The 15528-nt window shown below is 41.1% G+C and overlaps 1 long non-coding RNA gene across 23 annotated transcripts; it reads right to left on the bottom strand.

Annotated features, from left to right (window-relative positions):
• Positions 1-4055: 4055 nt before the first annotated feature.
• On the bottom strand, positions 4056-10644 carry LOC119336477. 23 transcript variants are annotated; one of them, XR_005162542.1, is made up of 13 exons: positions 10217-10644; positions 10009-10092; positions 9472-9673; positions 8957-9046; positions 8674-8869; positions 8541-8583; positions 8025-8145; positions 7847-7922; positions 7683-7741; positions 7088-7217; positions 6158-6212; positions 4464-5493; positions 4056-4378 (listed from the first exon to the last, which is right to left on the bottom strand). It is a non-coding gene; the product is annotated as an uncharacterized LOC119336477 (long non-coding RNA). The 23 variants fall into 23 exon arrangements; XR_005162540.1 differs by lacking the exon at positions 6158-6212 and adding an exon at positions 6042-6139; XR_005162541.1 differs by lacking the exon at positions 6158-6212 and adding an exon at positions 6074-6139.
• Positions 10645-15528: the final 4884 nt, after the last annotated feature.

Here is a 15528-nt window from a genome sequence, read left to right as displayed (position 1 = left end):
ATGTAACTGTCTATAAAGCTCGACTTGTTGCGAAAGGTTTTCGACAAGTTCAAGGGGTTGACTACGATGAGACTTTCTCACCCGTAGCGATGCTTAAGTCTGTCCGAATCATGTTAGCTATTGCTGCATTTCATGATTATGAAATTTGGCAAATGGATGTCAAGACTGCATTCTTGAATGGATTTCTAGAAGAAGAGTTGTATATGATGCAGCCGGAAGGTTTTGTTGATCCAAAAGGTGCTAACAAAGTATGCAAGCTCCAGCGTTCCATTTATGGACTGGTGCAAGCATCTCGGAGTTGGAATAAACGCTTTGATAGTGTGATCAAAGCATATGGTTTTATACAGACTTTTGGAGAAGCCTGTATTTACAAGAAAGTGAGTGGGAGCTCTGTAGCATTTCTAGTTTTATATGTAGATGACATATTATTAATTGGAAATGATATAGAATTTCTGGATAGCATAAAGGGATACTTGAATAAAAGTTTTTCAATGAAAGACCTCGGTGAAGCTGCTTACATATTGGGCAACAAGATCTATAGAGATAGATCAAGACACTTAATAGGACTTTCACAAAGCACAAACCTTGACAAAATTTTGAAAAAGTTCAAAATGGATCAGGCAAAGAAAGGATTCTTGCCTGTGCTACCAGTTGTGAAGTTGAGTCAAACTCAGTGCCCAACCACAGCAGAAGATAGAGAGAAAATGAAAAATGTTCCCTATGCTTTAGCCATAGGCTCTATCATGTATGCAATGCTGTGTACCAGACCTGACGTATGCTTAGCAATAAGCTTGGCAGGAAGGTACCAAAGTAATCCAGGAGTGGATCACTGGACAGCGGTCAAGAACATCCTGAAATACCTGAAAAGGACTAAGGATATGTTTCTCGTATATGGAGGTGACAAAGAGCTAGTCGTAAATGGTTACGTCGATGCAAGCTTTGACACTGATCCAGACGATTCTAAATCGCAAACCGGATACGTGTTTTTATTAAACGGTGGAGCTGTAAGTTGGTGCAATTCTAAACAAAGCGTCGTGGCGGGATCTACATGTGAAGCGGAGTACATAGCTGCTTCGGAAGCAGCGAATGAAGGAGTCTGGATGAAGGAGTTCATTTCCGATCTAGGTATCATACCTAGTGCATCGGGACCAATGAAGATCTTCTGTGACAATACTGGTGCAATTGCCTTGGCAAAGGAATTCTGATTTCACAAGAGGACCAAGCACATCAAGAGACGCTTCAATTCCATTCGAGACCAAGTCCAAGTGGGAGACATAGAGATTTGCAAGATACATACGGATCTGAATGTTGCAGACCCGTTGACTAAGCCTCTCTCACGAGCAAAACATGATCAGCACCAAGACTCCATGGGTGTTAGAATCATTACTATGTAATCCAGATTATTGACTCTAGTGCAAGTGGGAGACTGAAGGAGATATGCCCTAGAGGCAATAATAAAGTTATTATTTATTTCCTCATATCATGATAAATGTTTATTATTCATGCTAGAATTGTATTAACCGGAAACATAATACATGTGTGAATACATAGACAAAACTATAGTCACTAGTATGCCTCTACTTGACTAGCTCATTAATCAAAGATGGTTATGTTTCCTAACCATAGACATGTGTTGTCATTTGATTAGTGGGATCACATCATTAAGAGAATGATGTGATTGACATGACCCATTCCGTTAGCCTAGCACTTGATCGTTTAGTATACTGCTATTGCTTTCTTCATGACTTATACAAAGTTCCTGCAACTATGAGATTGTGCAACTCCCGTTTACCGGAAGTACACTTTGTGTGCTACCAAACGTCACAACGTAACTGGGTGATTATAAAGGTGCTCTACAGGTATTTCCGAAGGTACATGTTGGGTTCGCATAATTCAAGATTAGGATTTGTCACTCCGATTGTCGGATAGGTGTCTTTGGGCCCTCTCGGTAATACTCATCACCTAAGCCTTGCAAGCATGTAACTAATGAGTTAGTTATGAGATGATGTATTACGGAACGAGTAAAGAGACTTGCCGGTAACGAGATTGAACTAGGTATTGGATACCGACAATCAAATCTCGGGCAACTAACATACCGATGACAAAGGGAACAACATATGTTGTTATGCGGTTTGACCGATAAAGATCTTCGTAGAATATGTAGGAACCAATATGGGCATCCAGGTCCCGCTATTGGTTATTGACCGAGAATGGTTCTAGGTCATGTGTACATAGTTCTCGAACCCGTAGGGTCTGCACGCTTAACGTTACGATGACAGTTTTATTATGAGTTTATAAGTTTTGATGTACCGAAGTTTGTTCGGAGTCCCGGATGTGATCACGGACATGACGAGGAGTCTCGAAATGGTCGAGACATAAAGATTGATATTATTGGACGACTATATTCGGACACCGGAAGTGTTCCGGGTGATTTCGGAGAAAACCGGAGTGCCGGGGGGGTTACCGGAACCCCCCGGGAGAGTATTGGGCTTATGGGTCTTAGGGGAAAGGAGAGAGGGGCGGCCAGCATGGGTCGCGCGCCCCCTCCCCCCTCTGGTCTGAATTGGACTAGGAGGGGGGGCGGCGCCCCCCCTTTCCTTCCCCCTCTCCCCCTTCCTTCCTCCTCCTAGTAGAAGTAGGAAAGGAGGAGTCCTACTCCTACTAGGAGGAGGATTCCTCCTCCCTTGGCGCGCCCAAAGGGGTCGGCCGGCCTCCCCCCTTGCTCCTTTATATACGGATCGTTCCTTAGCCGTGTGCGGTGCCCCCCTCCACCATATTCCACCTCGGTCATATTGTCGCGGAGTTTAGGCGAAGCCCTGCGCCGGTAGAACATCATCATCGTCACCACGCCGTCGTGCTGACATAACTCATCTTCGGAGCTCGGCTGGATCGGAGGCCGGAGATCGTCATCGAGCTGAACGTGTGCTGAACTCGAAGGCTCCGTACGTTCGGTGCTTGGATCGGTCGGATCGTGAAGACGTACGACTACATCAACCGCGTTGTGCTAACGCTTCCGCTTACGGTCTACGAGGGTACATGGACGAACACTCTCCCCTCTCGTTGCTATGCCATCACCATGATCTTGTGTGTGCGTAGGAATTTTTTTGAAATTACTACGTTCCCCAACAGCTAGATCCAGTTTCCCAATCAGACAAGAACCTATGCTTAGGCAGCCTACCCGTACCAACCCCTCTTTCTGGTGACATCTGCAATAAAGTTCAAAGTCAGTACAGTACCATGGTTTTCATTTACTGTACTTGCCAGATCGAATCATATCACATCCTCCCTCAACCTCCCCCCCACCCCCAGCCATCTATGGAAATAAAGTAGAACCTAAAAGAAGAAATCTCCCTTTCAAAAAAGGGTGTGCTCGGAGGAATCCAAGTGCATATATACCCCAGAACAAAATACTCTAGTACAGCATAGTACTTTCAGGCACCATCACCAAATTGAACACCACCAGTACAGGCCCCACACACACCATATGAACCAGCAACTAGAACAAAAACTCAGACACAGACCCAGATTCATTAAAGAGGAAACAAAGCTTTGACCAGGAAATGTTCGAACCAGCTCACTGGTCCATCCTGGTCAAAGAGCTTCGTAGGGATAGAAAGAACCTAATCCAAATCGAACCAGAGATAGAAAACTGCTTCTAAATGTTTTTTCTATTGGATATTACCTCTAGGTCTTGTACTTCCATGGACAGGTCGTCTGTTCTTCACGTTTTGCTCTCTCTCTGGTTCAGAGCATATTTCATACAAGACGAGCTAGAGGAGAGGCGAGGGAGAGCAGAGAGACCCAAATGAATTAACTCTACCTCCTCTACCACCCAGTTGCCACCTTTGTATTAACTAGATGACCTGTCGCGCCATTTGGCGCGCGAGACAAATTTGAAGCAAGAACTAAAAGAGTACTTTTTTTTTGGTAGCAGACAATGTTGATGTATACTCTTTTGCAATGTGTCGTGGATCTGCATAAAAATATTTTTTTCCTCATTTGTAATGTATGAAACTAATAAAATTGACACAAAAGCCCAACTGAAACGAAGAACAAAATGCAAATGTTTGAGTTTGCAATTAGAAGATTCAAGTAGCTATATACGCAGGTGGACAATAAAATGCACGAAAGACATGATAATATAGAGCATTGTGTCCAGGAGCATTTCTAATTGATAGTGGTCAATTACATCATATACTCCCTCCGTCCGAAAAAGCTTGTCCCAACACGGATGCATCAAAGGCATATTTCTGTGTAATCAAAAGATGGATGAAAGTTTTTCATGTTGTTCACAAGTCCCTTGGCTTCACTCGTCCAGTGGTCATTGGTGTGGGTGTTGTATGAAACAATGCCCCTTGCATCTGTTTGTCCATGCACCCTGTAACATGAGAACTATTTGCTAAAGAAACAAAAAGATTAATGCTTCTCCTAACTACCAACTATATTATGACATGTCTAAGTACCTTTTCGGAAGAAAACCTGATCCAAGTCGTCAAGGTACTGGCGAATGAAATCATTGGGGTATTGGAAAAAAGTGGTATTCTCAGCAAAAAGCATTCCTCGAAGTGAGATATATTTGGTCAACTACTTGCAAGATTCCACCTTATACCTTCTCTTATACGTCCTTTCAATTTATTTGCTTTGAAACCAAACATATACTGGATGAATTATGAGAACTAACCAGAACTCTTATACTGCCAGATTGTAATACTACAATAAGCCGGGATGAAAATACAAAGCCCCAGATTTGACAGAACACCAATAGAACTATGCACAAACCAAAAATGAATGATACACCATGTTACAAAAGTATATCAAAAGTATTGCCCAATTTCACATTTCACGTCATTTTATATAGAACATAACCAGAGGCACACAAGATGCGCTGCATAATGGCAGCCAGCTAATCCAACATCATGTAACTGAATCCATTGGAGTGCCAGTTCCAAACAGTATTACATGCATTAGGAGACAGGTGAACTATTGACTGGAAAACTTTATTTGCCTGGCAAACTGTAGCAAAAGAAAGCTTAATAAAAGGAGAACGTATGCTAAAAAGAAATTTTCTAGCCTATGGTTTGTAAAAGAGCAGGAGAATGAACATGACTTCCTAGGGTAAACTAAATTATTTTAATTGAGCAAAGAAAAGAGTAGCAGGATTTGTATATACATGTCCGACCTAGACTAAATTTTGCATCATGATGGTTTCCATCAAGCTAGAAAAAGAGAAAGCAGACAATTTACGTACTCAGTCCAAAATCACCTTGAGAGTGTCATTAGTACAAAGCAGAAGATTTTCAGGATGATATAAGGAAGAAGATAAATGGTATGGACCCACTTTTCTTCCCATAGAGCACATCAGTAAGCAGCACCCCACAATACCTTCAGATCGTGGTGATAAACGCCTCTGCTATGGCAGTAGCTGACAATGTTGATCAGCTGCTAGAAATATTTCCTTGCATCATCGTCCTCTTTCAGCCTCTTGTGTGAAGCCTAGACACGGATAATGACAAAATTAAGCATATAGGCACACCATCGAACAACAAGAAACACAGCAAAATCGAGGGACGCTCGCGAGCATAGGTCCACATAGAAATTGCAAGTTTAAAAACAGCGATATATTCAAAAGAAGTACCTTGATAGGAGATTATACCTATTGCTAAACCACAACTTGACAACATTAATGTAAATATATACGACCAGTCATACTTCCATAATACAGAATCAAATAACATTAAAAAAAACATGCATCCCACAAAAAGTTTTAGCTTCAGAGCAGAATACTAATCTATCTTTGTCCTTGTACCCTTTTTCTTCTCCAAACTCGAGTGTGATGCCTTTCCTATTCATGTATCGTGTGCTTCTCCAATGACAATTTCTCTTTCGCAAACTATGTAGCCACTGTTTATTACCTCTCTCACCCTCTCTCAATCTTAGCTTTAACTTAAATTATTCAAGGACGACAACTGCTGAGAATGCAAAAACACAAACTGACTCGTACAGAACTATGGAGAACAATTTTTCAACAATTCAGAGCTCACAATTATCTGTATCCAAAGAATTTTATATGAACCTTGTGTCCATGGTCCAACGCCAAACAACAGGCCAACAGGGTAATATCATGTGTGAATTATGTTCTCTGAAACAAAGGAGAAACCGTAAAGATATTATCAACGATTATACCGCTTCAAGAAAATATCGGTGACGCTCCCCTGCATTTGGTAAAACAAATGTTAAGAACAAAGCACGTTAATGGCAGATTCATGTTAATGAAAATGAAAATAGTGTGTATTCCATATCAGGCAGCTTTGTTTTGTAACATTTTAACTCAACTTCAGTTTGACTTGATTGCCATTGATGGCTTTATTTATGAAGTCGGACATTGTGCCTTATCTCTAAAAAAAAAGAACTTCACACGCAAACTAACCTGAATGCAGATGCACCAACTGACCAATCCCATACAGATTTTAAATAAAAAAAATATTGTGATGATGCATTCTTTATCATCTATCAATAAAACAAAGAGCTGAAGAAAAGAAATTAAGTATGAACAAATCAGACCGGATTACAACATGATATATATTGAGTAAGCATGAAGTTCGATACAAACAAAAAAGAAAGATCATGAACAATGAAGTATATATCTGCTCAAATTTTTTATTCAAATGGCAAGCAAATAAATTTCTTTACTTAGGCTGGAGGCTTGCATGGAATATTTCTTTCTTGAATGCGGATCAAATCATCAATATGCCACAGACAGAAGGGAAACCAAATAGCAACGACGAACAATTCAGTTTGCGATTAAGGAAAAGAATTGCTGAATTTCAAAACTGAAAGAAGGAAGCACTAAGTTAGTTTCTGCAAAATAGGAAAATTTGTATTGTTCTAACACTAATAGATAACAGAACAAAATCTGTCCAATAGAAAATTAGGCTTGATGCACTCAATACGCTTTAAGGGGCAATAGTGTGGATGGCCTTAGGACTGCACAATCTCTAGGAAGCTATCTGTTTATGAACAGAGGTGGTATGAAACAGAGACATGGTCCATGATTTAATCTGTTGATACTAATTACAGCAACATGCACCTGGAGCAAGAGGGGGCACAATCTCGTGTTGTTGCTCTCAGAAAAGAGAACACTTTTGTATCGCTCAACATGGTGGCTCAAGTAGTATGTTCGACTGGTGGTGAGAAGGATGACCCCGGCTCCCAGCTCACTACACACCGAAAATTGGTAACTTATTTCTAGGATCAAACCATTTGGAAGCTCTGTATTATACAATAAAAAAAAACCGAAAACAAGTTTCACAATGGCAACCTAATTAAGAACATGCTCTCCTCAGTCACATAATCATTTAATGAAAAAAGAGAAAGGATCTAGAGCACATCACACAAGTCTACTGTGTCAGGAGCAGACAAGAACAAGGGACATTCATATTTCATCATCAATACCTCCTACACTATACACAGCCTGTACAAAATATAAAACTAAAAATGTTGTCAAACCAAAAGAAAACACACTGTAAAGAGATGTAAAAGGGACATGCTCGTTAAACTTTACAATCTCTTCCAAGGATTTTTTTATGAAAAGAAAATGTAATGGGTCTCATTGTCAAGAAACTCGTGATTCCCAATAACAGACCATGATACTAATTTCTGAAGTAACATAATACAGGCTGTACCTTCAAATGTTGCTTGTAGTCGCTTTCTTTTAGAATTTCCTTCATTGACCAGCTTATCCCTGAAAAGTTGGCAAGAAAATCAATTTCATGAGTGAATCTTGTGCAAACCAGGAAGAAACAGAATCAAGACACCAAAAGAGAAAACTGGGACAATCAACCCCCACCTTGTACATGACCTTGCGCTTCGCCGGTCCTGCAGAATAACAGCGTGCAATGAATGAATAGGAAGATTGATCTTAGCTGCACACACAAAAATATTTGTTGGAAGAACTTTTTGTAGGGTAGTGGATATTCTTGCTTAAAATTTAATGAGAGTGAACAAAATCTAGAAACAAAAAGTACATCACTAAGTTGCGTGTTTCCATGGAGCAGCCGCTGCTTCCCTTTGAGCCACCATAGCCACTGTTTGCACATGTGCAGGTTGCCTCTGTCAACAACTCTTATTATCCGCACCTTCCTAGTTCTGAAATTAACGGGATGGAGCACATAGTTTAAAGATTTAAGAGAATAGTAAACAACTGCAGGTTTCAAAGGTGTGGTAAATTTAAGTTGCAAATTTGCATATGTAGACACCCTATAATGTAAAGGATGGCAGTGCCAAAATAACTAAGATACATGCTCTTATTTTATACGCTTTAAAACTTGAGAACATGATTGCCGCGGCTTGCCACGGCTTGCCGCGGCATGTGTATTTTTGTGGGAAAACATGGTAATATGTGCAGAAGTAAAGAACAAATCGCGTGGATGCTTGTTGGCATGTATAAAATCATAAGAGCATGACGGGAGAACCATGATCATGAAATCAAAACAGATGGATTGCTAGTGCAAGAAGAGAGTTCAGTTATCATCTCAGCTCACCTGGGAAGAAACAGCAACTTCCATTTCCAAAAGAAAGATATATCTGCATCAACAATTCTTGATCTGTCAAGAATCCCAACAAGGGGAATTAAGAACATACCACAAAGATGAAAATGAACAAAAGAACACATACACGTCTGAAGCTGCTGATAATGGAAGCTGACTATCAATAATGGTGTCAGATTGCTCTTGCTTTCATTCTACTGATGTCCTCTATAGTACCTCGACCACCGAGCAAGTTTGGAAATGGCCAATATTTGTTTTTCTTGTGAAACATTCTTTGAGATCCCCACATTCTAATTTCCACGAATCATTCAGGTAATCTCCGACTGATAAAATTGCATATTAAAATCATGCTTTAGATAAACTGATTGAAACATTGAAAGAAATCAAATAATAGGTGCAGCAGTAGCAACCTATCATGCTTCTCCCTATCTGTCAGCAGATCCAACCACCACAAGGTCCAATCAGAAGCCCCAACTCACTTGCAATTTACAATCCATTTCCTACATCAAATTAGAGAAATAAACTGGAATCACCGGACCACCAACTATTACAATCAGTGTTATAGATTTTCTTCACTTATGTGAAATAGGAATTTCATGTTCCTCTTGCAAATCAGGATAAAGCACTGCATGCATTTAATAAACTTTCATGTACGGAAAATTAGAGAATGCGCAGGGTCGCTAAGAGTCATCTATTACTATTAGCACAGCCACAAAAGTGTAATTATTCATAGAATATTAGCATAATTATGTGGCAAATGTTCTCTTATCTAAATACGTTGGATTTCACAAATTTAAAGCTGCAAGGAGAGGAATGGATGGATGAAATCGCAAGAGGAAATGGAAGTACGAGTCCTTCAAATGCATGGAAGAAAGGCAAACTGGAAGACCACAAACACAATACGTGTCGCTCTATTAGAACTAACCTGTGAATCAAATCTTTTAGAATTAGTATATCTGTAAATCTTATGACTGAAAGAAGAGCCATAGCTGTGAAAGCTTCTCCAATGAGCCTGACACAAAATTCCTCTCCATGGGATGTAGCTGATAGGTGTGATATACACAAATTTCCTCTCCTTCCAGCGGAAGACAATGTTAAGATGGGGAGAGACCGCAACACCAAAAATTCTGCAAATAAAGAAAGATTAGTCGTGAATAGAGCATCCATGTGAATGAAAACTCTACAATAATCCCCTAAGCCTTTTCATTCTTGCAACCTACGTACACCCAGAGACAAAAGAGTGCTCATATCATACTGAAAATGCATGTAAGATATATCTACAGGCACACATATATCTTCAACCGAAGCAAAGCAACTCATACATATGCACATGATATCCCTGTAAGGATGTGCCAAGAATATCAAGAATTAATATCAAGCAAGGAAAAAAGCATGAGTTCCAAATTTAGTGAGGTGAGACAGGGTTGACCTGTAACTCACCAATCATTGAAAGAAAACCCACCTGTAAATTAGTTTGTGCCTGCTGCATCATACAAATGAAAATTGTAACCAACTTCCTCCCTGAAGTAACATCCACATCCAAACTCTGGAATCAAATCAGAAATTAAGATGGGAGAGGAACAAAAAATAAATAGATGTGAATGATCTTCATAGAAAACGAAAGAAATCACACTTGCAGGATGGAGGAACAGTGTGGAGGAAGATCTCACCTGGTACTCACGCCCTCTGCTCGCCATTTACGCGGGTAGGAGGAGGCACCAGGACGGGGGCAGGAAAAGATGCAGCCTAGCACCAGCCTAAAGAGCGTGCGCTGCTGGTCGAACCCAGGCCTCACCCTTCCCTGCTCCTCCCACGGCGGCGACCTCCGCCCGATCTGGCATCGGTCGATCCACCGCCGGGACGCTCGGATCTCCTCTTCCTCCTCCAGATCCCGCATCTCTCCTCTTCCTCCAAATCCGTGGGTGGCTTGCACGGGGGGAGAGAGGGGTTAGCGAGAGAGAGAGAGGAGGGCAACGAGGAGGGGGAGGCGAGTGGGACGGGAGGCGCCCGCATCTCTCCTCTTCCTCCAGATCAGGGCTGGCTTGCACGGGGGGGAGAGGGGTCAGCGAGAGAGAGAGAGGGGAGGGCGACGAGGAGGGGAGGCGGCGGCGAGGGTTTCTCCAGGGGAGCGGCTGCGATTTATATCCATGCACGTAAAAAGACTAAAATGCCCTCGGCGGGGTTTAAAATTTACAGGCGGTGGCAGCAATTTAGGGACGACGTTGAGGGCTTCGTTTTAGGGGCGACGTGGAGGGGTTCGTTCTGCCTAGCAGTCTAGGAGGGTTTATATGTTCAATGTGCACCTGCTTCACATCGCATTTGTCCCAAGAAAACTCATTTTTATTTCCAACACGTCAACTCACCATCAAGAGTATGCAGATCATCATCTCTTTCTCTCTCATACAGCTCTCTTTGCCACTGACCTGTGCGTACGAACATGCATCTAGCCGGGTGGACGGCAATAACTAAAGGTGGAGCATTTACCCCTGCATAGGTTAGTTGGCCAGTTTGAGAGCCGTAGTAAATGCTCAAACCAGCTCCAGGACAGCATGTGTACTGTAAATACACGCCTCTCCATCGCTTACATGTAGGCCTGCTTTACAGAACCTCTGTATAAAGATACACTCAATTTACTGCATGACGGCCACCGACAGCCAGACAAGTCCACTCCATTGCATACAAATTATTAAAATACACTGCAGGTACATTTTTTCATTAATTCAAACTCATACCTAAGGTGAAACGACAGCCACTTAACACATCCTACTAATACATTGCATGCAAGTTAAACAAGTGGCTAGGTCTTAATCTTCTTGCTCCAGATGCTGTCAACCTCATCTTCACTTGCATACCAGGCTCCTTTTGGACTTCCAGACACTGCATCATCTTCAGTACTACATGGCTCGCAATCAGGTTTCTTAATGACAACCTTGCCATCAGTATCGACCTCACCCCATCCTTCGTTACAACCAACCTTCAGAAAACGCATACTAGACGCACTCAGACTCACCAGTAAATCCCCCTTCATTTTCTTTTCTCCATCTTCTTCCTTAGTACAGAGCCCCAGCACTGGCCTAACCTGTTTGTCATTTCCCACGACGTCAAGCTATATTTATAAATCATACATTCCTTTTGTTTAAATCACTAATTACTTTCTTACCTGCTCTACTTCTGAACCAGAGTAGGTATCTCCTGTCTCAATCATAGCACAAGCTGCCCCTCCTTCCACACTTGCATATGTCTGATACGTACAACTTAGTAAAATATTGAACAACAGATGAAGAAATTTTTCAAACTAGTATATTGCACGCACCGAAAAGTTCCTGGGACACTTCTTTGATTCAATCGCCATGGCCATGGATACTCTGAATGTTTCACTATCTCTCTCTCTCTCTCTCACTCTCTGTCTTTCTCTCTCTCTCGCTCTCTCTTTCTTTAGAATATGATGAACTTCTGTTGCCTTGGTGACTACTGAAACTTCCTCAGGACTTGGCACGTCCTTATATGGTCAAGCTCGTCCACAGCATTGCCGCCTCTCACACCCAATTCAAAATTCAAAAACCCACGCATTTATTACTCCTCTGCCAACCATACAGCACATGCCTTTTCCGGGCCCTTTCTTGCAGCCTATACCAATCTCATAAACACACTGTAATAATTTTTTTATTCTACTTGTTCATTTTCCCAAAAATACACCTTCTGCGACCATGCAAAATATATAGCCACTGTTTGTTTTATTTTTCAACAATGATTTGTATCCATCCTTGCTGCTGCTCTTACTAATGTAAAGCCTATATCCTAAAATATATATGTCTTACCACTATGACATTCTTACACAACATAATTAAAGAACCAACATAACTTCAACAATTTTGTCTCCATAAGTTTTACAACACAAACTTGTCCAAATGTTTTAAAAAGATCCAATTACAAGTTCATAATCATTTCAGATACATCCTACAGAGGGTACCCCATCGAATGTAGAGTACAAAACTTTTGAACAAGTATTCCTACGATGACCGGCTATGCCACAATTTGTACATGTCGGAATCTTCCTCGGCTTCTGCGGTTCGTTGCCCATTTGAGGGCATGTAGTTCTCTTGTGCCCCTTCCCACGGCAAATTGGGCAAAACCTCGATCGCCTGTCATTTATTTCGTAATTCGGCTTGTCTCTTGCAGTTGTCGGATGACCTCTCATCCTAGGTTTCTTCTTAGGGGGTAACAGGGACATGTCACTTTCTGTATCCATGGATCTTGAAGTTACAACAATATTTGAATCAGCCGTGCTTCGGTCATCCCCCTGTACAGTTGACGATGCCGAATTCGCTTGAATGGTCCCATTAGCATCGACTGATGATTTCCCATCCCCTCCTATCGTTCTTGCTTTTGCATTTCTCCATTCAATTTTCCCAGCACTTGACGCAGCTTCATCATCAATATATTGCTTCTGACTACCCTTCCAACCACCAGATTTACCAATAGAAGAAGACTTGCATGCCTTCTTTTTATCAATTAGACTCATTCCATCTTTTAGATTACTTAGTGGCAAAGCTCCCTTCTTCAATTCTGCCAGCCCGCTCATGACATAATCAAAAGCCTCTGGATTGCTATCACCCATCATAACCAATTCCAGGGCCGAGATGTACATAGCATTGTGCCTGAAAGTGGTGCAATCAGGTAGGCCTACATCTTTTTGATAGTGCTTCAGATGATCTGGAAGGATATCACGCGCATCTACTGTCCATCTTTTCAGTATGTGCTTCCGTGGTATCTCATTCAATCCCAACACTATCATCACCTGTTTTTACAAATCATGTGCAAAGTCAGGAATGGACAAAAAAAATGAAATACCTACTTTGAAATCATATGTACACACCTTTAGTGCATGGCAACAAATCATCCCCATATGCTCAAAGAGTCCACACTCACAACTGAAGAAATCTCTGAATTCCGAAACAACCACCTTGTATCTGCTCTTGTACCATTTCTTCCTCTATTCCGCCTTCACATGTGTTGCCAGGTACTCAGTCCTTGGAACTAATTCTTCGATGTAATAAGATCCAGAGTAGTAAAGACTTTTTTGCAAACAGCTCAAACATGGCCCGAGTATACACCGTGCTTGCATGTCGTTCAATTGGTATGTCAACTTTTAGGACTACTCCTGCCTGTGCAACGATTGCAAACATGATTCAACCTTGCTTAGACACAGTACAATATATTAAAACAAGCTTGCTTATCTTACCAATTTGGTCCTTTTTTCTTGGAAACCTTCTTCTTGCTCTCTATCAAATAGTACTTTTGCATACTGCTTCACAAAAAGATTCATTGGGCATGCTGGAGGAACATAATTTTTAAGCATGTGATTTGCGCTCTCACTCCTTTGTGTGCTCGTCATTTTTGCACAAAATTTACCAGAAAAATATGGCTTCGCCCACTTCCGCCTCACCTCAAAAATTTGTGTAAGGAATGTATTGCTCTGCAAACTGTATTTCTTCATAATCTCCACCCACCCCTTCTCAAACTCTCCGATAGTTAGCATGTGGTTCACCAATCTATGCAATTCTGCTCGGAAGTCACTCTTCTTTGTATAATGAAAACCCAAACTCTCTTTAGCCTTACGAAGAATATGCCACTTGCACCAACGGTGTGTTGTATCTGGCCAAACATTCTCAATAGCAATTTCCATCGCCCTTGCTTGGTCTGCTCAGATTTATAATAAAAAACAATACTAACAGAAATTCTATATGTACTACTGATCATATTCATTTCATGTAGCAGGAAATAATTCATTTGTGAACTTTTCATATCGAAAACAAACAAAGAAAATTACCAGTTAGAATAGTGACCGGAACCTTTCCTCCCATCATCTTCACAAATTCATGGAAAACCCATTCGAAAATTTCTGACTGCTCGTCCCTCATAAGAACGCCAACAAAAATAGTGCTCTGGAAATGATTGTTGACACCTACAAACAGCCCAAATGGCATGTCGTACATGTTTGTCTTGTAAGTAGTGTCAAATGTCACTGCATCTCCGAAATAGTGGTATTGCAATTTACTTCTTCCATTAGACCACAACAATGTCCTAATCCTGCTTTCATCATCCACTTGAACTGCGTAAGAAAAATCACTATCTTTCTCTTTCATCTCCGAGAAAAGTTCTATTGTTTTACGCACATCGTCATCAGCTTGTTCTCTACTAATTTTCCCACACAGTGTACGCAAGCACCTTTTGGTGAATGGGACGTTCTCAATCCTCCCAAAATAGGTTCCAATGATGTTGTACACCTTACTAAGATTAACATTATTCTGCCTAAGATGCGCCACCAATTCTCTAGTGTACTTATATATGTGCCTATGCGAAGGAAAATGTAGCTTAGAAGCACAAGTATCAAGTTGTTCATGATTGTGCTCTGTCTTGTTCTCATATATATACCACCCCCCGTCATCAGTTTGTAGTAGCCTCACCATTGCACGACACTTTGTTCTGCATGAACTACTATTCTCCTTATTCGGTTTCCCCTATTTCAAAACAAATGCAAATGTCAGTTTTACACCCGAGCATGCAATCCACACAATCTTTTATGTAATTAATATAAATAAAGTAGTTACTTACCGAACAACTGCAAACAAACTCCTTCATACACCTCGCTCCTTTCACATTAATTCTGCTCTTCCCGTAACGTATGCCAAAGCCACATTCCCATGAATAAAGGTTGTAAAAGTCGTAAGCTTCTGTCAACGAATCATAACTCAATCCTAGATTTGGTGTAATGACTGAAGCAGTTTTCCTTTCAGCAAAACCCCTAATTGCACTTTCAAGTGTTGTAACCCTCTCTGCTTGTATAGTTCTCTCATCGGGCATTGCTCCTCGCCGATGCCTATATAAAACAATTGCATGTGTCACTTTTTTTCCTCACAAAGTTCATTACAAACTGTAAATACTGTTCAAATTACCTTCTAACCCAAGAAGTATCTCTTTC

Source organism: Triticum dicoccoides, chromosome 7B (assembly GCF_002162155.2).
Source record: "Triticum dicoccoides isolate Atlit2015 ecotype Zavitan chromosome 7B, WEW_v2.0, whole genome shotgun sequence".
Classification (NCBI taxonomy): domain Eukaryota; kingdom Viridiplantae; phylum Streptophyta; class Magnoliopsida; order Poales; family Poaceae; genus Triticum; species Triticum dicoccoides.
Note: the sequence above shows the minus strand (reverse complement) of the source record. Positions and strands in the feature narration are given on the sequence as shown.